The sequence below is a fragment of the Onychomys torridus genome, chromosome 10 (assembly GCF_903995425.1).
Source record: "Onychomys torridus chromosome 10, mOncTor1.1, whole genome shotgun sequence".
Taxonomy (NCBI): Eukaryota; Metazoa; Chordata; class Mammalia; order Rodentia; family Cricetidae; genus Onychomys; species Onychomys torridus.
The window spans coordinates 73,888,104-73,911,938 of NC_050452.1; the positions used below are offsets into that span (position 1 = coordinate 73,888,104).

The window sequence follows — 23,835 nt, forward strand, 5'->3', positions numbered from 1 at the left end:
TATCAGTGAAAGAGTTCCACCAACCCTTTTTACTCAAGTCAAGATCCAAATCAGCTACTTTAGACACACAGTCCAGTTGATGCCCACAAGGAGGCCGAAAATGAACTGGCATCTATCCTACCACCGTCGACCTTAACGTTAGCCAAGATAGGCAGCCTCTCAGGATGCCAGCTTCATCATTAATCAGAACAGAAATAATTCCTGCTGGCCTAGTTTCTGCTTCCACACAGATGATAACATCAAAGCCACGGCCTCTCCCTCCACCCACAAGGTATCGGGGAATGGTGGCCTATGACAGAGGAGACTCCTCACAAAGAGAACCATAAAGTCCTCGCTCCTGGAAGACAATGAGCCATGGGGACCGCAGAGCTTCCTCGTTGCAGCAAACCTCACCCACGCAGGAGTATTTCTCCCCATGGAACTAACCTTCACTCACTTCCTTCAGACCTCTCCCATTGACGGGGAGAAGACGTTCACTTAGAGACTAGCATGACATTTGAGGACTTGGTGGAGAACTTGATCCATGCCACCTCTGAAAGATGATGAAATGTGGGAGTTATACTAACAACGGTAAATGTCAGCAAGCACAGCTGACCAGTAATCACAACAGGGTCCTTCTGATAAAAGCCAACAGTCAATCTTAGTCATGTCACCCCCCCTCTCTACTCCCCCCCCCTCAGATTTCTTTGATATTAGTCTCTTCTGTTCCACCTCATCTGGGTCTCTCAAGATGACTTCCCCTACCTCCAGTACAGCCACATGGCTGCCAGTGTCGCTTGCCTAAACAAACCTGGTGTCATCTTTTGCTTCTTTTTTGTCCTTGGACCATTCTTTGGAAAGCCATGTGCTGGGTACAGAATTAAAAAGGAGTTTCCAGTAGGGAGGTGGTGCACGCCTTTAATCCCAGCACTCGAGAGGCAGGTGGATCTCTATGAGTTCGAGGCCAGCCTGGTCTACAGAGAGAGTTCCAGGACAGCCAGGGAGTGCAGAGAAACCGTATCTCAACCCCCCCCCCCCCCCAAAAGGAGTTTCCAAGCCCAGCTCAGGCTGAGCCTGGGCTAGAGTCAGCATGGACACCCAGATCCTTTTCCTGTGCCCTCTCTCCTCCCCTTCAAGCTACAAAGGGGGAAGGCTGGATGCACTGTAAGGTGTGTTAGAAATGCAGTGTGCCACTGACTCCAGACACACCTTTGGGTCATTGTTAGAACCATCACAGCAGCTAGTGAAGTCGGCGAATACAAGGTCACTGGGTGAAGAGAAGAGCCCGACAGGCAAGGACGCAAGAATGGAAGGAGTTCGAGTCCCCTTGTCACAGAGCAGCAGGCCCTTACAGCGATTCCTGCGCCCGAGGGTTAAGTGTGGCTCTGGAGCAATTGTGTTCCTGTGTCATTCCAGGCTTAGCATTCCTAACACTCTTGCTTCTGGCAGGGTTCCTGGTTGTTAATTTTTGTTACACAGAAGCATTTCCATTGCCATTTCACTTCCATTTTCCCATAACCAGCTAGTAAAATGTATCTGTGGTTTGGTCTGCAATGGAGGAACCATGACTTTAGAATCTAAAACACAACATTAAATTACTTCATGTTGTACACACCACCTAAACAAACAAAAACATAAGCGATGCAAAATTTAAAACAACAAGATAAATTTAAAAACAGTTGTTTAGAATTGAGCAACTATGCCATTTTGCTCAATATTTGGGTAGTTTATGAGCACCCTGGGAATACCATCCTTAAAGATGCAATCAATGTATAAAGAACAAATATGAATGTAGGTTAAAAATGAAGTGTGGGCAGCTACTGAGTCTTACAGAAATCACAAAGTTTCACAAAATCTAGAGACTATTTCATCGTAATTTTAAAACAAGCATAAATTTAGCATGAATTAATAGACTGCATTTAAAAATTTCAGGGGTAAGGAGCAAAATACCATAAACTATTAGTCTTTGATGAAAGCCAAGTACCTTGAACAGGGGACATCCTAAGCAGGCAGATCTCCATTCAAAGATTAGGTTGAGGAAAATGTCAAGTTTCTGACTGGTATGCATTAAAAACTCCCAATACGGACGTCTGTACTGTAGACTCTTCACAGACTTCCGTGGGTCATTCTCCAACCTCGTTAATCCTGGGGAGGGAAAGGACAAAGGGCATCAGTCCACAGCCCAGTGTCTCTTCCAGTGGGTTGCTCCAGTCTGCCCCCGTGACGACGCCTATTACATATGCCATGATCTCCATTCTGACTGTGCTCATCACCATGGCAACAAGGCACCCAGATGAAAAAGTAGGCTAGAGATTCCGAACTCTCTGGGTAGAAGTGAGGATGGGAAAGGGGCCTCTGGTTCATTACAAGAGAAAAGGCTAGAGCTTCTTCTATCAGAGTGGTCTATTCATTGAAGGTGAGTCCAATGGGAAAAGTAGGCTTTGTCGCCATTAAATCAACAGCAGAAAATCATAAAATTCAGTAAACGCAGGCCAGGTGTAGTGGCGCATGCCTTTAGCACTCTGGTGGCAGAGGCAGGTGGATCTCTGAAGCCAGCCTGGTTTACATAGGGATTCCAAGACATCCCTGGGGCTATGTAGAGACCCTGTCTGAGAGAGAGAGAGAGAGAGAGAGAGAAGAGAGAGAGAGAGAGAGAGAGAGAGAGAGAGAGAGAGAGAGAGAAAGTTCAGCAAATGCCACTGTTTATAGGAGGTAGAATGGTAAACATCTTGGATTATAAAGCTAACTGAGTTTTACTAAAAAATTTGAATATGTAAATTAAAATGTTTAACTGCTACCTACTTTTGGAAATCCCACACTGATCCAAGGGTGTGGACAATGACAACTTCTAACTTTTGGTTACGTTGTAGATCTGAAAGAGCAGAGTCATCTGCTAAGGAAGTGTGGCTGAGGCGATAAGCCACATGATGAGTACTTTCTAGACAAGCTTATCTTCCAAGCACCTCTATAAAATGTGCCCAGAGGAAATTCCTGGGTGGGGGTGGCATTTGTGTCTCTGGGTGGAAGGAAGCCACTGTGTCTGCTAAAAGAAGGGAGGTGGCTTTCCTCACTGCCTGCTCCTCTTTTGTCTACACATTCAGATCTTCTGTTCCTTTAAAATCTGAAGAAGCTCCTTGTCCTTAAAAAATACTCTTAGGGTGGTGGTGGTCCACTCCATTAATCCCAGCACTCAGGAGGCAGAGGCAGGTGGGTCTCTGTGAGTTTGAGGCCAGCCTGATCTACAGAATGAGTTCCAGGACAGCCAAGACTACACAGAAAAACTGTCTTGAAAAACTAAAACAAAATAACTACAACACTCTCTTCAAGATTTCCATCTCCCTGAGGTGTTTTTTTTGGTTTGTTTTTTTCCTTTCTGACCATCATCTTGAGTTCTTGTTCATCCTTTTCTGGGACATATGAATACTTGTGATTTATTTATATTTCTCCAAGAAAGCACTGGCAGGCTGAAGGTCTGACGAGGGCCTGTTGCCGAGACTGGTGTTTCACTGTAACCTTACACAGTGGGAAGCATAGACTTACTCCTCTGGGTGGATATTCATCTCACCCTGTTCACGATGACTCCACCCTTGTGAATTCTGGGGGCCAAAGATCTTAGACATTTCTAATCCAATCAAGGTGACACTAAAAAAACAAGCCATTACAAGATCACCATGATCAATGTCAATGTAAATGCTTTAAAATTTTTTTTTGAGACAGGCTTTCTCTGTGTTCTGGCTGTCCTGGAACTCGCTGTGCAAATAAGGCTGGCCTTGAACTCACAGTGATCTACCTGCCTCTGCCTCCTGGGATTAAAGGCGTGCACTACCATGCCCAAGTTGTAAATTTAAGTGATAGAAATCTAATCAGTGATTCGCTGAAATCCAGGGCAGATTTGCTGGAAGGAGCTGAAAGGAGGAGTTGGGGTCAGGTGCCAAGTGTCTTGCCCAGAGGCTGGAGGAGTTGGGGTCAGGTGCCAAGTGTCTCTCCCAGAGGCTAGAGCGTCCAGGAGCCCAGACAAGCCCAAGACAGGCCCCACTCACAAATTACACTCTGTCCTTGTGGTATTTTGAATGTAACTGCCCCCATAATCTCATAAACAGTGGCACTATTAGGAGGTGTGGCTTTGTTGGAGAAAGTGTTGGAGAAACTGTGGGGGTGGGCTTTGAGGTTTCCTATGCTCAGGATATCACTCAGTGTCTAGGTCGACTTCCTGTTGCCTGCAAGATGTAGGACTCTTAGCTCTTACCCCAGCACCATGTCTGCCTGCATGCCACCTGAACTGTAAGCCAGCCCCAATTAAATGTTTTCTTTTTAAGAGTTGCTGTGGGGGGCTGGAGAGATGGCTTAGAGGTTAAGGGCACCGACCGCTCTTCCAGAGGTCCTGAGTTCAATTCCCAGCACCCACATGGTGGCTCACAACCATCTGTAATGAGATCTGGCGCCCTCTTCTGTATACATAGTAAAAAATAAATCTTTAAAAAAAGAGTTGCTGTGGTCATATGTCTCCTCACAGCAACAGAAACCCTAACTAAAGACAGTTCTATATGCTTACATTACTCCATAAAGGAAATGCCCTGGGTCTCTGCAGGGCCCATACACTTTCACAGGTTGTAGCTAATAACTTCTTTCTGAGAACAAATTTAACATTCTTGATAAAATGTTAAACTTTTGTGCTGGAGAGATGGCTCATTGGTTAAGAGCACTGGCTGTTCTTCCAGAGGTTCAGAGTTCAATTCCCAGCAACCACATGGTGGCTTACAACCATCTGTAATGAGATCTGGTGCCCTCTTCTGGCCTGCAAGCATGCATGTAGGCAGAACACTGTATACATAATAAATAAATAAATCTTTAAAAAAAAATGTTAAACTTTCCCCCTTTATATAGGATTAAGATATACTCTTAGAGACCTGGCCTGGAGACACAGGCCTTTAGTCCTAGCACTCAGGAGACAGAGGTAGACACATCTCTTAAGTTCAAGGCAAGCCTGATCTACATAGTGAGTTCCAGGGCCAACTATTATAGAAACCAATCAACTGTCGACCCAGCTGACTGCCAGCTAAGCATCTGGCGATTTTTAGCCAAAGTTCTGTTCTGGGAGTTTGTTCCTATGTTTTAAATGGGTGTAGCAATACTTTGGTATCCAATTCTTAGCTCCAGTGGGGATATTCCAAGGAATGACAGTCTCAACTACATTCGCCCCTAATGAAAGTGCCAACTTTTAAGTCATCCCTTCAGCTGACCCTGAGAGCTGAGAGCTGATTTGATTAAGAAGGTTTTTGTTTTTAAGTATCCAAACCACTGCTCTTCAAAGCGGGTATAAGGTCGGGGAGTCACTTTTGTAGGGAGAGGTATTCTGACAGGATCCATCTCCAGAGAGTTAACCTTTGCCTGAAATTATCTCTGTCACTGGTAGCCTAGTGTGGGGTGCCCCCCACCCCTAAACTATTTTATTTATTTCTCTTTTCAGATCCACCATTTCCCCACATTACAAAAGACGGGCAAACCTCGTTCTCAGCAGTCAGCTCGTGGTGCCTTGCCTTGGAGGTACAGTTTTCAGGTCACTGAGCAAAGCATCATTTTGGAATCCCCTAGGGTTACAGGTATTGAGGAAATGAAAGGACTCGGTGCCCAAGAAGCGAGTACTCTGACTCTGGGGGAGCACTGCCATTTCTTGGCCTGGAGCAGGCGTGAAGGAGGACCACTCTATTAGCTCAGGAAGACAAGGCTGGACCCCACCCCCACCAGTCACTAGATAACCTGTGACAAGGACTAAGCAGTTTAAGAGAGAGTGGATTATATTACTCTGCTCCCTTCTCTCAGTTATGTGGCAAGGTTTCTTAAGCAGTTGGCTAGATATCCTTATTTTGGTAGTGAGTAGTATTTATCCACATGCAAATAAGCTTTGAAGTCCCCATATCTTATGAAGGGATGGTTTTCTAACAAAAATTTCATCTGTGCTGTGTGTGAGAGTGAGTGTGAGTGTATGAGTGTGTGAGTGTGTGTGCTAGTGTGAGTGTATGAGTGTGTGAGTGTGTGAGTATGTTTGTGACCATGCACCAGGGCGCATATGAAGAAGTCAGAGGATAACTTAGGAGTCTCTCCTTCCACCAGGTTGGTTCTGGGTATCAAACTCGGTTCTTCAGGCTTGGTGGTAGATACGTTTATCCACTGAGCCATCCTGCCAGCTCAATCATCAAAGTTTTAATAGGCTTGATGTTGTTAGTTGTATACAAGCAAAATAACTCAACTTTTAAATGCTCTATAGTATTTAAATATCAAGCCATTTTGGTATTTAATTTAGCTTCTATTGGGAATATTTAAGTTATTCTTTTTAAAAAATCAATGTATCATCTGAAATGAACTATTTTTACTTATAAACTAAAGATGAAAAATGTTAGATTCCGACAGGTGAACGCCTTTAATCCCAGTACTCGGGAGGCAGAAACAGGCGGATCTCTGTGAGTTTGAGGCCAGCCTGGGCTACAAAGTGAGTTCCAGGAAAGGCACCAAAACTACACAGAGAAACCCTGTCCCCCCCAAAAAGAAAAAAAGAAAAAAAAAAAAAACCTGTTAGCTTCTATCTTCACACATGTGACAAAGACAGGCAGGCCACCAAAAAAAAACTGACTTCTAATAGAAAGAAAAGATTACGGCAGAAAAGAACAAAAGCCATCTCTGGTATGCCTGTCACCAGACCTGGAACTCCAAATTAGGTTCATGGTCAGTAACCACAAGCTCACGGACACTCCAACCCATACCAGGTTGCCATTTTGGCAACTTGACACAGATTTAAGTCACCCGGGAGGAGGACCTCTCAATTGAAGAATTGCCTCCATCAGACTGGACTGTGGGCATTTTCTTGATTAAAGATTGACGGAGGAGGGCCAAGTCCACTGTGGGTGGTTCCACCCCTGGGCCAGTGGTCCTGGGTTCTATAAGAAAGCAGGCTGAGCCGGGCGGTGGTGGCACACACCTTTAATCCCAGCACTCAGGAGGCAGAGGCAGGTGGATCTCTGTGAGTTCGAGGCCAGCCTGGTCTACAGAGCTAGTCCAGGACAGGCTCCAAAGCTACACAGAGAAACCCTGTCTCGGAAAAAACAAAAAACAAAAACAAATAAAGAAAACAAAAAAAGAAAAAGCAAGCAAGCAAGCAAGCAAGCAAGCAAGCAAGCAAGCAGGCTGAGCAAGCAAGCAAGCAGGCTGAGCAAGCAAGCAAGCAGGCTGAGCAAGCCAGTAAGCAGAGCCCCTCCACGGCCTCTGCATCAGCTCCTGCCTCCAGGTTCCTGCCCTGTCTTCTCTCAAGAAGAACTGTAGCTCTAACCCAAACAAATGCTTTCCTCCTCTGAGTTGCTTTTGATCAATATTTTATCACAGCCACAGAAACCTAATTAGGACACCTCTGAACAGCATTTACAGTGTGTCTTATAACTTCTAACCTTTAAAGGGATTTCTTCCAAAACACCAGTCGAAAGCCTGTCTGTGAACTCAATCTCTGGAATGGGGAGTGTGCAAGCTGCACTCCTTCCCTGGCTCGCCCCCAATATGCATGTTTATTGAACGTTCACAGTGAGTCATGCTGAGGCCTGGTCCAAGAAGCCCAGATGAGTAAAACACAGTGGTCACCTCGAAGGAACACCAGATGGGAGACTCTTCTCCGGCATCAGTCCTGTATTAGGACCAGGGGCAGCATGGAGGACAGGGTGGGGGAAGGGATGATGGAAGAAAAATGCCAGCCAAGCTCTTCAGAAGGACCGGGCTTGAATGCTGAGCATTGGTTTATCGAGAGCGCTCAGGTAACAGGAAGAAACATCACCAGAGTGCCGCCATCTTGTCTCGACAACCTCCACATATGTATTACAAGCGGCTTAAGATGGGGTGTGAGTGCGCATACCATGTCCACTGAGCAAACACCGGGGACACAGAAACTGCTGAGTGAAGAGTTAACTGCAAAGGCCGGACATAGGGAAACTTTGATGCTGCACACCTGCTCACTGCAGCCAAAGGAGCCACCCTGCTACGGTGAGATGTGGCTTTAAGAGAGAGCCCTGCAGTGGGCAAAAATGATAAGGCACCTCCAGGAAGATGGGGGAGACGGAAAAGTAAGTATCAGTCAGAGATGAGCACTGGCGTTCCTAGCACAGACTCACCCAGCAAGGAAGGGTGCGGAGGGAGGAAGTGCGGGAAATGGCCTCTGCACAAACTACAGTAGCTGCCAACGACGCAAGCAGAAGTATCAGGAGAAAACAGCGGGAGAAACAGAGGGTGGATTCCAGTAAATGTTTGGCTATTTTGAAGAAAAGGGGTGGGGGGGAGATCTAAAAGTAAACACATTTTGTGAGGGAAAAGACAAATCATTAGTGCACTAACTCCAGGCCTGCTTATTCTGTGAAGCAGGTACCACACGTCAATTCAGTGACCAAAAGGATCGAATTATTTGTCCACTAGTACATGTGCTAGTTCTGGAAGCTCACTACTTGGCATGTTAAAGAGCCGATTGAGAACAGAGGCAAAGTCTGCTTTCACAGAATGTACATCCTGCTGTCAGTATGGGGAAGAGAAACGCAAGCAAACCAACCATAAAGCAAGGTATGAAAGACCGACAGAGACTGGGAGGGCAGGGCAAGGATGCCTCACTTGAGGTGATCTGAGAAGGGTCCATTGAGGTCACAACTGAGAGGACCCTTCACTGAGGAAGAGATGTCATTCGTTACATTTGTCAGGAAAGGCTGACCACTGTATCTGACAGGTTCCCACAGAACAAAGATCTCAGATTACTGCAGAGAGGAATTCCAGGTACCAGGAGAAGTGCAAAGCAAGAAGCCCCAGTCACAAGGGTACTTGAGGGTGAGAGAAAGTTCTGGTACCTGGGGACAGAAAGGGCACAGCATCAATTGCCTGGGAGGTATCTCCTGGGAGCCCGAGCCACACATCCACCCCGAAATCTGGTACCTTCAGAAACTGCATCATGACTCACAGACTCAGCTGGGAGACAAGTCATGGCTCGCCTGAGGATACCATCTCAGCCCTGAAACTGGGCCAGCAACACACTCATCTAATTTTGCCTAGAGAGATAAACTTTAGAAATCTTCAGATTAATAGAATGCACCTTAAATGCATCCAGTAGTAGAAAAAAAAATTAACCTGCAGTCCACTGGCTGACAGTCTCCCACAAGACTCAGTCACGCTCCTACCATGGTGGCAGACACATGAAAAAAGGCCTTCCTTCAAGCCCCTTGCAGAGATAAAAGAGGAAACATTTCCTCAATCGCCCTCTCTTGGCTCTGCTAGACAGGACAAGGACAAACGGCATTCCCCGCCAATGTACCTGCCAATCTCATCCCCTGCCAAGCTTGCTTCCTGCCTACACAAACCTGAAAGCCACAGAGGGACTGGACATTGGGACAACCCACTGGCCCTGAGGTAGGGCATCCCAGCCAGCCCTCTGGAATACTGCCCATGCTTGCCACTCTCTGGTCATTTTCAGTGCAGCTCTGGAGGCTGACTCTTTACAAATGGCCTCCGAATGGTCCATGTCCTTTAAATTCTATTTGCTAAGGATGATGCAGACCAGCTCCCGACTCTCTGCAAAGATCTTTCTTTATTATCCTTGTCCTGTCCAGCAGAGTCAAAAAAGGAACAGACAAGTGGGGAAATACTTTCTATCCAATCTCTGTACCCGGCATGGAGGAAGCCCTCTTTCCATGTGTCCCCCACCATGGTGGGAGCATGACTGGGCCTTGCAGGGACCTGTTGGTCACTGGACTGTAGGCTTTTTAGGAATGGATGGCTAAAGGTGAATTTTCAGATGCTTCTGCTTGATGTGTCAAAAACTCACCTGTGCTGGGGCGGTGGTGGCGCACGCCTGTAATCCCAGCACTCGGGAGGCAGAGGCAGGTGGATCTCTGTGAGTTCGAGGCCAGCCTGGTTTACAAAGTGAGTTCCAGGACAGCCTCCAAAGCTACAGAGAAACCCTGTCTTGAAAAAACAAAACAAACAAAACAAAACAAAAACTCACCTGTGTTTAGAATTTGCTAGTGCGGCACAAATAAACAGTAAAAGATTTTAAACTACTCCTGAACTTTGTGGTTCCCTTTCCAGAATCACACAGTGAAGCTGTGCATTACACACACTCATTTTACACTCTGTGTGTGAGAGAGGGGATGAGGAGTGGGTATGTGAGAGTCAAGCACCCTGTTATCACTCAACTACTTCTCCATCTCTACACTGATTGGAATGATAGCTCCAAACAGAACACAATACCGCCTTTGGATGGAGCCAGGAATCCCCAGGTCCATGCCTAAACTGCTCACACCTGAGCTAAATTCAAGCCACCACCCCGGCGGCCCCCTTTAGCTACTGCAGCTTGGGGGTCAGCTTTTGCCTCTCAAGTCACCATTCAGTCTCTGAGCGCAGCACATCTGTATCACACATCTGTACTTGCGCTCACAGCCTTCTCTGTGTCCTTCCTAACAATGACCACCATGGAGGATCCCCCTTGTCTTCAGCAGCTGCTTGTCTGATTCTTCAGTATCTTCAGTAACCCACCACCTCCATGAACACTGAGACCAGACAGGTTTGGCTTACCATTGCTTACCCACCTGGCACAGCACCTGGCACGCAGTAGGTGATTAATAGTTGCTTTAAAAATACCATGAAATTTTATTGAGAGTGGAAAGATTTAGCAACATCACTGGTTCATTAGTGGATCATCTGAAAAAAAAATTATTCACCTCAAGACTGAGGAATAGAAAGGCTTGGCTTTTTTTTTTTTTTTAATCAAATGATCCAGGCATAATTCTGTTGTTCTTTGGGTTATAAATTGACTTTGGAGACAATTTCATTAAGTTTGACTTAGAAGTTAAGGGCATTCACTTGGATACCTACAATAATGATCAGTATAAAAAAATACTACTATTAAGCCGGTGGTGGCAAACGCCTTTGATCCCAGCACTCTGGGAGGCAGAAGCTGGCAGATCTCTGAGTTCAAGGCCAGCCTGGTCTACAGAGTGAGTTCCAGGACAGCCAAGATTACACAGAGAAACCTTGTCTTCAAAAAACAAAACAAAACAAAAAATAACTTTTAAAATAGAGTAACAGTTCATTGTAGGAAGGGTTTGTGGAAAAAGCTAGGCCAAATTAAAATGGGAATGGTACCACTTCCTTTGTCAGACACAGTAATACACATTTTATATAAAAATCTTTCCCCTTATTCTCCATGTGTCCTTAATACCCCAGTTTACAGGTAAAGAAGCTATGAGTGAGAGGCTGCATATACCCAGTGATAAGCTGTACACACAGTGAGAGGCTGTATACACAGTGAGAGACTGTATACACAGTGGGAGGCTGCATACACAGTGAGAGACTGTACACACAGTGAGAGGCTGTATACACAGTGAGAGGCTGTATACACAGTGAGAGGCTGTATACACAGTGAGAGACTGTACACACAGTGAGTGAGAGGCTGTATACACAGTAGGAGACTGTATACACAGTGAGAGATTATATACACAGTGAGAGGCTGTATACACAGTAAGTGAGAGGCTGTATACACAGTGAGAGGCTGTATACACAGTGAGAGACTGTACACACAGTGAGTGAGAGGCTGTATACACAGTGAGAGACTGTATACACAGTGAGAGGCTGTATACACAGTAGGAGACTGTATACACAGTGAGTGAGAGGCTGTACACACAGTGAATGAGAGACTGTATACACAGTGAGTGAGAGGCTGTATACACAGTGAGAGACTGTATACACAGTGAGTGAGAGGCTGTATACACAGTGAGAGACTGTATACACAGTGAGAGGCTGTATACACAGTGAGTGAGAGGCTGTATACACAGTAGGAGACTGTATACACAGTGAGTGAGAGACTGTATACACAGTGAGAGACTGTATACACAGTGAGTGAGAGGCTGTATACCCAGGGAGTGGCAGATTCAGAATTCCTGTGTAGGTCCTTCTGATTTTATGAGCCATCATTTAATCTATGCTGTGTTTTTAATGTAAGAAATACATGCTGACATTGAGGAAATAATACATTGTTAAGCTTGGTGCAGTGGCATATGCCTTTAATCTGAGTATTCAGAAGACAGAGGCAGGCAGATCTGTGAGTTCAAGGCCAGCTTTGTCTACAGAGAGTTCTAAGACAGCCAGGGCTACAAAAGAGACCCTGTCTCAACAAAACAAAAACAAACAAACAAACATTGCTTCTGCCACTCAAACACTCGTCTCCCTTCCATGACAAGGTATTATCCAACACTATGATAACCACCAACTGGGGCAAATGCTCACATATTTAAAATAAGATTTGACTGAGTTGGGGATTTGGCTCAGTGGTAGAGCGCTTGCCTCGCAAGCACAGGCCCTGGGTTCGATCCTCAACTCAAAAAAAAATAAAATTAAGATTTGAAACCAATGATGGATCATCTTGGGACTAGTTCACAGAGAAGAAATACGTAGGACTATAAGACATTTATTGAAAACATGTTGACACATACGTACTTTGTTAACGTGTTTGTTTGTTTTGAGACTATGTATTTATCCCTGACTGGCCTGGAATAGAGATCTGCATAGTGCTGAGTGATTAAAGGCATATGCCACCACACCCAGCAGATCTTAAAATGTTTATAGAATTTTTAAGATCGAAAGAATACATTAAACATGTTTAGGCCAGGTATGATAGCACATGGGAGGCAGAGGCAAACCAATCTCTGTGAGTTCAAGGCCAGCCTGGTTGACGTAGTGAGTTCCAGACCAATCAGGGTTACACAGTAAGATAATGTCTTTAAAAAACAATCTAAGATCCTTAAGAATTTGTAAAATGAATTGCTAGACGATCTTATTAATTTAAAAAAATACAAACAAAAAAACAAAAAAAAAACCCTGGAGCCAGATATTGGGGTAGAAGCTGAGCGATGAGAGACAGAACAGCCACAGCCAACCTCACCTCAACAACTCCTCTGCCCATCCTGTTTCCAGGAATCCTCAGACTGAAAGCCTGAGTCTTCACCCCTGAGGGTCTTAGTTGAACTGCTGCTAAAAGCCTAAAAGCTTAAAAATCTCTAGTTCCTGGTCCTCAGGCCTTACATACCTTTCTGCTTCCTGGCATCAATTCCTGGGATTAAAGGTGTATGTCCTTCCCAAGCAAAGACATGAGATCTCAAGTGCTGGAATTAAAGGCCTGTGTCACCATGCCTGGCTCTGTTCCCCAGTGTGGCCTTGAACTCACAGAGATCCACATGGATCTCTGCCTCCTGAAGGTGTGTGTGCCATCATTTTCTGGCCTCTATATCTAATCTTGTGGCTGTTCTGTTCTCTGACCCCAAGTTAAGTTTTATTAGGGTACACGATATGTTGAGGAACACAATATCACCACAGAATCTCTTATTAAGAAACAAGATGGACAGAAACAGTGGTCAATAGCCTTAGCTGAATAACCTGGTAGCCTGAGTTAGACCCCTTGCAGATGCAGCTGCCCTGCCTCTGTGTTCCCCACCCCAGACATCCTACTGCAGTGGGAGGCAAGACAAGAGTACAGGCCTGCAGAGCAGCAGACATAACAAGAGACTATCTCAAAAACTATGGAAGAAGAAAACATGGCTCTTGGAAGCTGTCCTCTGACCCTTGTAGTGGATAGCTGTTCTATGACCTTGAAGCACCACCCCTAGAGACGTAGTAGGCAGCTGTCCTACCTACCTATGACCTTGAAGTACTTGCCCCTGGGATGTGGCTCAGGTGACCCTTAAGACCTGAGGTGCATGTACTCAGGCCCCTTCACGAGCTCATGGGCTTGGATGCTAAGGTGGACTCAGATGGAAGAACAGCGTGGGACTGTGTATCGGCCTTCCAGGACCCGACCATAAATCTCCTGTTCTGTAGTGAGTTTTCTTCCCTAATACATTCTTTTTACCCCTTAAGCAGACTCCTGGGGTTTTCTCGAATTAGACCCCCCCCACATCCCTCCCTTACACAAATAAAAATGAAAAAAAAAAAAGAAACATAAGGTGCACAATGATTACAGTGTTCAAATACTCAGATACTTGCCATCCCCATTTTTCCTAAGCGAGTGAAACATCCTGCACTCTGTGCCTGGGACTAACTCTGGCCAGAAGTGGCAATGATGGGCACTACGTTCTAGGCAATGAGTTGTATTTGGAAGCTCCTAACACGTTTTCTCGTGAGACTGCAAGCTGATGCCTTCCCCCTCCTCTTCCAACCCTTCCTTCTGCCACTTGGAAGTAGGTTGTGGCAACGCAAGATTCACCCTCGACCACAAGGATGAAGCCGTACACTATGTGGTAGAGCCAATAAATGGAACCGATCTTCCCAGAAGACAACAGAGCCATCGTCTTCCTCTTGCTTGTCTATCCATAACTTTTTTGTGGGTGGTGGCTGGTCAGGGATGAGACAAGGTCTTACTATGTAGCCCAGGCTGGATCAGCATTCACTAAGTAGCCCAGGCTGCCTTGGATTGTAGCAATCCTCCTGTGCTGCTGTCCCAAATCCTGGGATTGCAAGCATTGCCATCGTGCCTAGCTGTCTATTAACTCTTTTTCTTGGATGTGAAAGGGGAACAAACATCACTTTGTTTAGGTCATTGTTTTGTGATCTCTGCCTGGGAGATAATCTTAACTAAGCCAGCAACTCATCCAAAGCGATGATGGCAAAGGTCAGATCAAGTCCACTGGCACACAAGGTTCACACCTAAGAGTGAGGGAATGTTGCACAAAGCTGAGAAAACATTCGAAGAGAGAAAGGAAGGAAGGTTCAGATGGGCTCTTAAGCTTGCACACTCAGAATTAAGGATGCAAAGAACTCAGTCTCCACCAGAGATCCGCAAAGCAGATCTCAGTTAACCTGTGTGGAGCTGGAAATGAGAAAAATAACTATGCATGAGCAGCTCCGCAGAGAGGCGCCCCGGAAAGGTGGATCAGTCAGGAAAGAACTGTAAACTGGTCTGAATTCAAAGAAGCAATAGATGCAGTTCAAATAAGCAGCCTGGAAAGGGGCAAGGAGAGTCATGTGACCCACATCAAAGGCAGTTATGAAGGTCAAAAGTGAAAAGGTCAAGGTTGAAGCTGGACACCCATTTTTATTCCCTTTTTCCTTTTCTTTCACAACAGCACTGAAGGCGTAAACTTAAATGTGTTGCAAGTGAGGAGAAGTCTAAAGAAAGGGAGATCTCAGAAGAGGGAGTTCACTGTTACCTTGTTGTGCAATTTCTGAATGAATAGTGAAGATTTGAGCGATGTCAGTGGATTAAGTCCAACCTTATTTAAGATCAATCTTAATGATCCAGAGAAAGAAAAACAGGTTATTAAGTCTGGCAAAGGTATTGTTTTGTAGAGAAAACTGTATCAATGCAGGTGTGAAGGGCACTTCGACAATGCAGTTGAGGGCCGGGAGATATATAGCCCAGCAGGTCAACACAGCTGCAGTAGCAGCCTGACACTGGAGTTCAATCCTTGGAACACACATAGGTAGAAGATACTCCCCAATGATGTCCTCTGACCTCCATATGTGTGTTGCAGCACACAGGAACCTGCGCACACACACACACGAACAGTAATACTATATAACTTTTTAAAAAAAGAAAATACAGTTGTAACATAGGTCCAAAGTAGGAAACTGTAAGAAGGCTGCAAATATGAAAACGGTCAGGACATGTATCGGGAGGCAATTCACAACTGCTTTAGGAAATTCTACACCGCACTGGGGTTTCCTTGGTTCCTCTAGGTGACCACAGAACCAAGCTGCTTGCTGGCACACCAGTGGGGAACATGCTCTATAACAAGCCAAGCAACCATCCACCAGTGTTGAGAAACACAACAGAATCAGAACACATCTGGGGGCAACAGAGGGATGCTGGGAGACAGAAGGAAATGGAAATTCAACTTGAGAGGCTCTAAACAAAAATCAGGCATCGGATTTTGCATGGGTGGTTAAAAGTGACACAAAATATTCCTACATGAAAATTTCAAGGAAAGTTTACAAGTTAAAATTTTCTAAAGACCTTTCCCCTTTCAAATTCAGAAAACAAACGCTAAAAAGAAAAGTGCCAGGTCACTAAGGGCAAATACCCACATGGTCACCTAAAACACTTTAGGTCACCTGGTGTCCTTTCCAAATTTTATTGCTTAGAGCTTTGTTTATTTTAATTCATGTTGATGTTTTCATTCTGAGGATTTTGGAAATTAAAGCAGCAGTGGGGAATAGTGGTGGGGATGGCCAGAGGGCTTAGAAACAAATCTCAACATGTCAAATGCAATCGCTTGCATTGTGAACACGTGTATTTGAGGTTCATGTCGGAACAACCTTCTGATCAGAAAAGTTTCAAAGAACACTCAGCCTAATTCTAACACGAAGATTACGTTCCTCCTGCTTTGGAAACTCGGCATAAGAAAATCAGCATGACTCAAGGTGTGCTCATTGACAACTCTGCTTCCCCGATGCCCAATTTTTAGCTCACAGTAGCAGTATCAGACATGTTAGGGCTTAAGGTTTTAAATTTCACAGGCCTGATTACCTGGGGGATTAACAGTCATTTCTTATTCAAGAGTGGACCTGCTCACTTAGGAAAGCTCCCGGCAAAAGAAAGTGACTTGGCATCCAAGACTCAACATTTTGGGTTCTTAGGAGGCAGGGTTTGTGCATGGACGTACTGGAGCTGTTATATTGCACTTTCCCATACATACTCCAGCCCTAGATTTAGGCTTAGAACATAGCTGTCCAGTAAAATCACGCACTGTTATTGTTACTATTATCATGACTATATGCAACAGTAGTAGTACTTTGGGGGGCGCTGAACCCTCAGCCCTGACCCTGCTAAGCCCCTCAGAGCCACACTCCCAGTCTCTAATTTCTTCTTGATATACACCGAACAAATTACCTAAATTGGTCTTACATTTTTAAAACTTTCACTCTTACCTTTATAAAGCAGATTTTTTTTTTCTGTTAAGTTTTCAGGCAAGGTAGAATGTATTCAAGGAAATCCATGCATTGGTATTGACCTTTAAATTTTGGTTTGTTCTCTGAGGTGGGGGCAGCAAGGGGTCCCCGTGGTGGTGGTTTTCATGACCACGCACCAAAGTCTTTCCCAAACGTCATATGACTACAGGCAACCTATGGACTTTGGGAAGTCAGTCGAGGACACGGATTAACGAGCCTCTTCCCTTCTGACCGGTCAGCACCTGCAGCCCAGGAGGAGGAACCTCCAGTCTTTAAATGGAAGTGAGTTGACCCCCTCCAAGCTCAAACACTAAAATCACAGCTGTAGGCCGGTAAATACCCAAGAGCAATAAAACATCGGTCGGCAGGAGGCGCCAGGGCAGGGGGCAAACGCCGGCGACCCCACGTGGACCCCCTCGGGTGAGCCGCACTCACCTGCGGCGAGACCCCAGGTGGAGGAGGAGAGTCCTCTCCTTGCAGTCCCGGGGACACACGCAGGTGCGCGCTCAGCCGCGGGGACAGCGAAGGGACCGCCTGGGCGCGGCCGCCCCCTCCTCTCGCCCCGAATGACCCCAGCATCCAGGAGACGCTGGAGCGTGGGGACCGCGCCCTCCCTCTCCCGGGGGCGTGGGAGCCGCGCGGCCGCCGCTCAGCTGGTGACTGTGCCACCTGCCCGCAGCGGGACTCCCAGGTGAGGCGCGGCCAGGTAACCGCACCTGCCCTGCGCCCCCACCTGCTGCTGCCGCCGCGTCCCCTTCCCCCGCCTGGCCCCGCCGTCCCCACCTACCTTGGCGCCTGGAGCACCCCCCCAACCCCGGGGCCCGCGCTGCCCGGCCCGGGCGCGCCGAGCCGCCGGCGCTCGCACTCCGCCGGCGACTGCGTCTCAGTGGGAAGCCCCGGCGCTGCCCGGCTCGCCGCCCCGGAGCCGCTCCATTGTGACGCGGCGCGCGCAGCCGGCCAATGGGCGAGCGGCGGCGCGAACCGCTGACTACGTTCCCGGGCGGAGGAGGAGCGGAGCGCGCGGGCGGCGGCGCGGGCGGGCGGGAGTCGGGGACGCGCAGCGCCGCCTCCGAGCCGCCCCTGCCCGGATCCCTACGCCGCCGCCGCCTGGCCCGAGCGTCCGCCCGGCTTTGGGACGGACCGTGGGGCCCGGTGACTCACCCTTCTGCTGCAGACAAAGCGCCTCCCCGAGCAAGCGCCATGCGGCCGCCCGCGTGCCCTGGCCCAGCCTGGCATCCGCGGTGCATGGCAGCCACACGCGTTGCCTGGAGCTGGGCCTGCATTCCAGAAACCCAGGAACCCGGGCTTAGGGCTGTTCCCCTGGCACGCCGCCCCAGCCAAGGACCCCGGCCTTCTCACGTGTGCACCCCTGAGAAACTTGTTTCTGGCATAACTTGGGCCACCAGGAAGGGTGGGGTGTGCGGTGCAGGGCCTGTCTTACTGAAGTCCTTTACTGCTCTTTACCTCGAGTGACTGGGAAGGTTGCAGGGCTCCTGGGACGGAGGTTCCCCCTAGTGCCAAACTAGGCAGCCACTTGAGCTGGCTTCTAGGCCTCCAATCCCGTCCTGTTCTTTCCAGTGTCCTTATCTTCGGCATGAGGTGACAATATGGTAGAGAGACTACACCTAGTAATATAATAGTATGATGGCCACCTGCCCCACCCGCTTCTCCAATTGAAGAGTAACAGAGTGACTTACAAGTCAAGCAAAACTGTAATCCAAATTCAGAAGTTTGGGGGATTTGATACTTTTATCATCTTCCTCGAATCCTTAACTCCCACACCCTCCTTGTTCCTTTTTTTTTTTTAAAAAACTCGGTCTTTGTCCAGGTCATTTCTAGCACAATGATTCAATTCAGCGAGATTTGTATCTCTGAGTTGCTATGGCATTCACATCCCTATTTTAACAAAACGGGGTAACAAAACACTCCCAGAGGAATAAAATGAAGACAGCGTTCGAGTCACCTGATCAGTTGGGCACCAGATACCCCTGCACACTGCTGAGTTGTGAAGACTGCGCTGTGTCCAGTAGAGACCGGTCAGATCAGAACTCCAGCCCTGCCCTGTCCTTCCTTGTCCAGTCTGTGCTGGGTGGCAGTTGTATTGAGTCTGGAAGTAAAAGTTGGAAACCTCGTGAGGGCAGACGGCTCAGCTGTTAAGAGCATAGTCTGCTCTTGCAGAGGACCAGAGTTCTGTTGTGGCTCACAACTGCCTTCCAGCTCCAAGTGATCTGACACCCTCTTCTGGCCCCTGAAGGCACCCCCACACGTGTCACCACCCACACGTGTGGTCCCTCACACATGGTGCCCTCACACGTGATACACAATGTGGCACATACACAAATCTTTTTAAAAATTTCTTCATTTGAACACAACATACTGTTACGAAATTGTGTATGTGTGGCCCTTGTGCACACATCTGTCATTCTAGGCTAAAGTACGGCACTCAAATGGCTTGCTACCTGCACAAAGTTGTTTTTTTTTTTTTTTTTTAAGTATAATTTTGAAAAAAAATTAAGTGCTGTAAGGGAATCAGGGTGTAAGATCTGAACCTTTTAGGTTGGAAGTTTCTGGTTTCACAACCTTGTCTGAATGTTTGACAAGTGTTGTTTCCTCTTCCATGACTATGAACACATAATGTCTTTCTGTCTCAGCAACATGGTGGCTTGTGTGACTTGGGGCAGTGCCTTAACCCCTTAGTGTCCTTATAGCTACAGCCAGAAAGCATAGGCTTGATGGTCAGTTCGAATCCCAGCCCAACAGTGACACATATTAAAGTCGACTTGCTTGTCTGGTAGCCCAACTGATTAGCAGGAAGGCCAAGTTCATGACAAATGCTGGCAAGTCCACAGATGTCACTGTTAATATGATTACTATTATTACACCCTCATTTCCATCAGCAAAGTCACCCCCTGTGATGGCAGTCCTTAGTACTTACAGCGGAGGAACACCATTAGTGATGTCACACCACGCTTTGGAAGCCTCTGACGCACGGGTGTGTGTGTGTGTGTGTGTGTGTGTGTGTGTGTGTGTGTGTGTGTGAGACCTGGGTCTCCTTTCTCCACTTTATGCCCCGGGTGCATCATGGGGAAGAGAAAGATGGATGGCCTCAACTGCTGTTCTCAGAGAACATTTAAACACTGTGCACTTCCACATCATCTGGGCCCACAAAAAAAGAGCACATTTGGTGTCTGGAGATTTTTGATGTCCTAGGGTAGGTTTGCCATGATAAGTATAAATACTGGTTGGTTTTTGTGCTTTTGACGATAACTCAGCAACCCCCCCCCCCAAAAAAAAAAAACCAGAAACTATGGAGCTTGGAATATGTATTTGTGATTCTCTCAGGGATTCTCTGATCATTTTATTTCAGTAGGAGAAAACTCAAAACATCCAGCCATGATTTCCACATAAAAATTGTTTTATGGATACGAAGCCCTTGCTATGTGCCTAGCTCTATGGTAGATAACAAGGGAGATATCAAAAGAGCTAAAATGTGGTCTGTGACCATAGCAGGCCACAGCTTAGATGAAACACAGAAAACAACATCCTGTGTATATTTAGCTGAAGAGAAGCTGAAACCAAGTTCTGAGCAGTAGGATGGAGGAGGACTCCAGGCTCTCTTCCTTTTGTCTTATCTGCTCCAAACATTGTCTTAAAGTGGTGGTTCATCTTCACGGCTCTCTCTGGCAATTAGCTGTAGATTAGAGAAGCCAAAATTATCTAGCTTTCTACCCCACCTCAAGTCCTGCTGGTGTTCGGGTCTTTACATTTGTCTGACAAAGGGAAGATGTCCTGGGAGTGTGGTCAGTTCCTCTGTACAAATGCCACAAGAAAAGTCACACATGTTAGAATATAAGTAATCGCTGTAAATTTGTTATCTCATAGGTGAACTCTGTGACCCCATGAAGGAATTTCCTAACTTGTGGGATTATGGGTCTCTATGGTGATATTTTATTTGTACTGAAATGTGATTTAATTTATATGTTAATAAATAAAGTTGCATGGGGGTCAGAGCTAAAAGCAAGCCACACCAGAAGCTGGGCGGTGGTGGCACACGCCTTTAATCCAGATCACATGACAGGCAGATCTCTGTGTTCAAGGACACAGCCAGCAAAAACACACACACGCCTTTAATCTCAATACCAACCATAGAAGACCTGGAGGTCCGTATAGACAAGCAGTGGTGAGGAGGTCATGTGGTTGGGTTTACAACCAATAAGAAGGCAGAACAGAAAGTCAATAAAAAGACAGGACACAGGAAGTAGGTCGGTCCTTGAGGGGAAGGACGGCAGCAGCAGTGAAGGGTAAGAAGGCAGTTTTAAGTCTCAGCTCTCAGCTACTGCTCTGACCTCTTGGGCTTTTAACTCTGCATTTGGCTCTGTGTTTCTTATTTAATAAGACTGTTACATCTACAGGTTTCTTGCGTTAATTTCCTGAAATGAAACAGAAAGCTCTCTGAGTGCCATATTAAACTCCAATGCATGTGGCTGCTTTGGTGAGGCTAGGTTTCTCTGCTCTTGGAGGAACTTCCTGTGGTCTATAGGAGACAGAATAACATCCAATAGTAATAGTTCTCTTTCAAGAGACTGGAGAGATGGCTCAGTGGTCAAGAGCATGTACTGCTCTGGTGCCTTCTCTACCACCTGCACTCATGTGCACCCTGCCTTACATACACACAATTTAAAATAAATAAATACATCTTAAGAAAACAGTTCTTTTTCATTTCAGTAATTCTTCAAATTCTTCATGATAACACAAAATCTTTTTCTAATTAAATATAGATCTGGTGGAGTGAGGATAGAACACCAAGATAACTATAATAATTAATTTTCTTAAAGCTGTAGACCCTCTCCTGTAGAGAAGGCATATTCAGAAAGCACACCATTTCATCATTTCTCTCTGTCATCTGCCACCCCCCTCTTCCAGACAGGCTCTCCCTGTGCAGCCGTGGGTGGCCTATAACTCAGTATATATACTAGAATGGCCTTGAACTCACAGAGCTGCACCTGCTTCTGCCTCCTGAGTGCTGGGATTAAAAGCGTACACCACCATGCCCAGCTAGCCTAGTTCCTCCTAAAATAGACAGGAGCTGCATTGCACACATACACACGTTTGGCTGTGCAAACTGTGCAAGGCCATCTGTGAACATACATGCCAGTGGAGCCCCCAGTCTGTCTGTCACAGTCCTTGTTATCTGTCTACCACAATTGGCACTGTAGGGCTCAATGGGTCTACTGTTGGCCATGCCGATGGAGGAGAGTGCTGGAGGAGAGTCATGAACCATAGTTACCGTTTTAGAGCTTTATTGGGAGAGAGGGGGAAGGAGGGAGAGAGAGGGAGGACCAGAGAACCAGAGGGAAGAGAGTGGAAAGAGAAAAGGGAGACACACAGAGGGCCCGCCCACTCTTTAGGCTGGGCCGTCCCAGGCTGATGACGCAGTTAAGGACAGACTCCTTACATCTACTGCTTGCTTTTCTCACCACACAGTAAGTAACCGAACAGAAGATTTACTTTGTCTCACGGCGGCTTGAGAGCATGGGCAGGCCAGCTTAAAAGGCTGTGCAGCAGAGTGTGCAGTTACTTATACCTAGGCAGATGAAGGAAAAAGAGAAATACTCAGTTATTCAGTGGCTTTTTCCTTTCCTCATTTTATTCAGGTCAGACCCCAGCACAGTCCTTCTGGACTGATCTCTTTCTCCCTAGTTAATCTTCTCTGGAAAAGCCTCCCAGACAAACCCAAAGGTGTGTCCCATTCAAATGCCTTCAGTGTTCTTATCTAATCAAGTTAACTGTGGAAATTATCATAGCGAGGGGCCTACTGAACACAGCCCTGAAAAGGTCCATTGAGCTCATGGGTTCCCATGTAGAACAGTACTCTGATGTGACACCCTACTTTCGAATCTTGGCTCAGAACCTTTAGTATGCTTTCAGGTCACAGATGCTGGCCCTGGAGGTGTGTGTGTGTGTGTGTGTGTGTGTGTGTGTGTGTGTGTGTGTATCAGCTGCAGCTATATTCTATCTAGTACCTCCTTAAGCTGCTAAACTCATAGCCTGTAGCACCTCCAAGGTGGGTGGGAAATGGGACCAAACAAAGTCACAAACTTAGAGTCCCTCTACAGGGCAGCATCTTGGATCTCACAGTTGGTAGCTGCATCTTTTTGTTGTGGCTGAAGTTGGCTGTGTCCCCCAGGTTAACTGCATGGAATTGAGCATGTTGCCACTGTCAAAGGGTCACTGTGACCTCTTCAGGCTCTTGGTGATGGTGGTGTAGAGATGAACTTTCCCAGAGCCTGGGACACATTCTGGGAATGGCCTTGAGAGGGAGCTCGGGGTGGGGATGGGGTGACTCCCAGCCAGGCAGGAAGAATGGGTTACTGTACATGTGCCTGCAATAAGGTAGCTTGACCTAGAAAGCTGGACTACCATTGTGTGAGGCCCGGCTGGGCGCCTCTGGGTGAGTCCCGCCAACTTGTGTAGTCCCAGCCATTCTGTGTCCTCACCACCCACAGTGCTGTGCACCCGGCTGCCTTAGCCGGACACTGTGCTCATTACAACAGTGCTCTCCTCCGAGTCCTTTCCCCAGGAGAAAACACATTTCCTGCGGGAAGAAGCCTGACATCCTCCGTTGATCTATCTTCTGGGAATTTGTCCAAATATTCCTTTGAAAGTTTCGCATGCCTTCCATTTAAAGAAAAGATGCTGTCATCTAGGTCACATATTGAGTCCACCAGAGCAGCCAGGCCCTTGTTGACTCTTGTCCGTAAAATGGAGGTGTGCCTAAGGAAACACGGGTGAGTGGAGGCAGGCAGAAAGCCCATAGATAATGAAGTGGCAGTCCTCTGCTCCCGTGAGTGTGCTGCAAAGCACGTAAATGGGTCCTCTTTATGTGGGAGACCAGCGGTTCTTGCT

At 46.8% G+C, this 23,835-nt stretch overlaps 1 protein-coding gene across 4 annotated transcripts in view; it reads right to left on the reverse strand.

The window, feature by feature from the left end:
- The window catches only part of Lrrc8b (leucine rich repeat containing 8 VRAC subunit B), a 69,453-nt gene extending 51,519 nt beyond the window's left edge, over positions 1 to 17,934 (reverse strand). For 3 of the 4 annotated variants that reach the window (XM_036200635.1, XM_036200632.1, XM_036200633.1), the window contains exons 1-2: positions 17,717 to 17,934; positions 1,964 to 2,124 (exon numbers count right to left, since the gene is read on the reverse strand). The gene's annotated coding sequence lies outside the window, so the exon portion shown is untranslated. The remainder of the gene's footprint in view (positions 1 to 1,963; positions 2,125 to 17,716) is intronic. The other variant, XM_036200634.1, reaches the window with a different exon arrangement.
- Between the last annotated feature and the right edge of the window lie 5,901 nt (positions 17,935 to 23,835).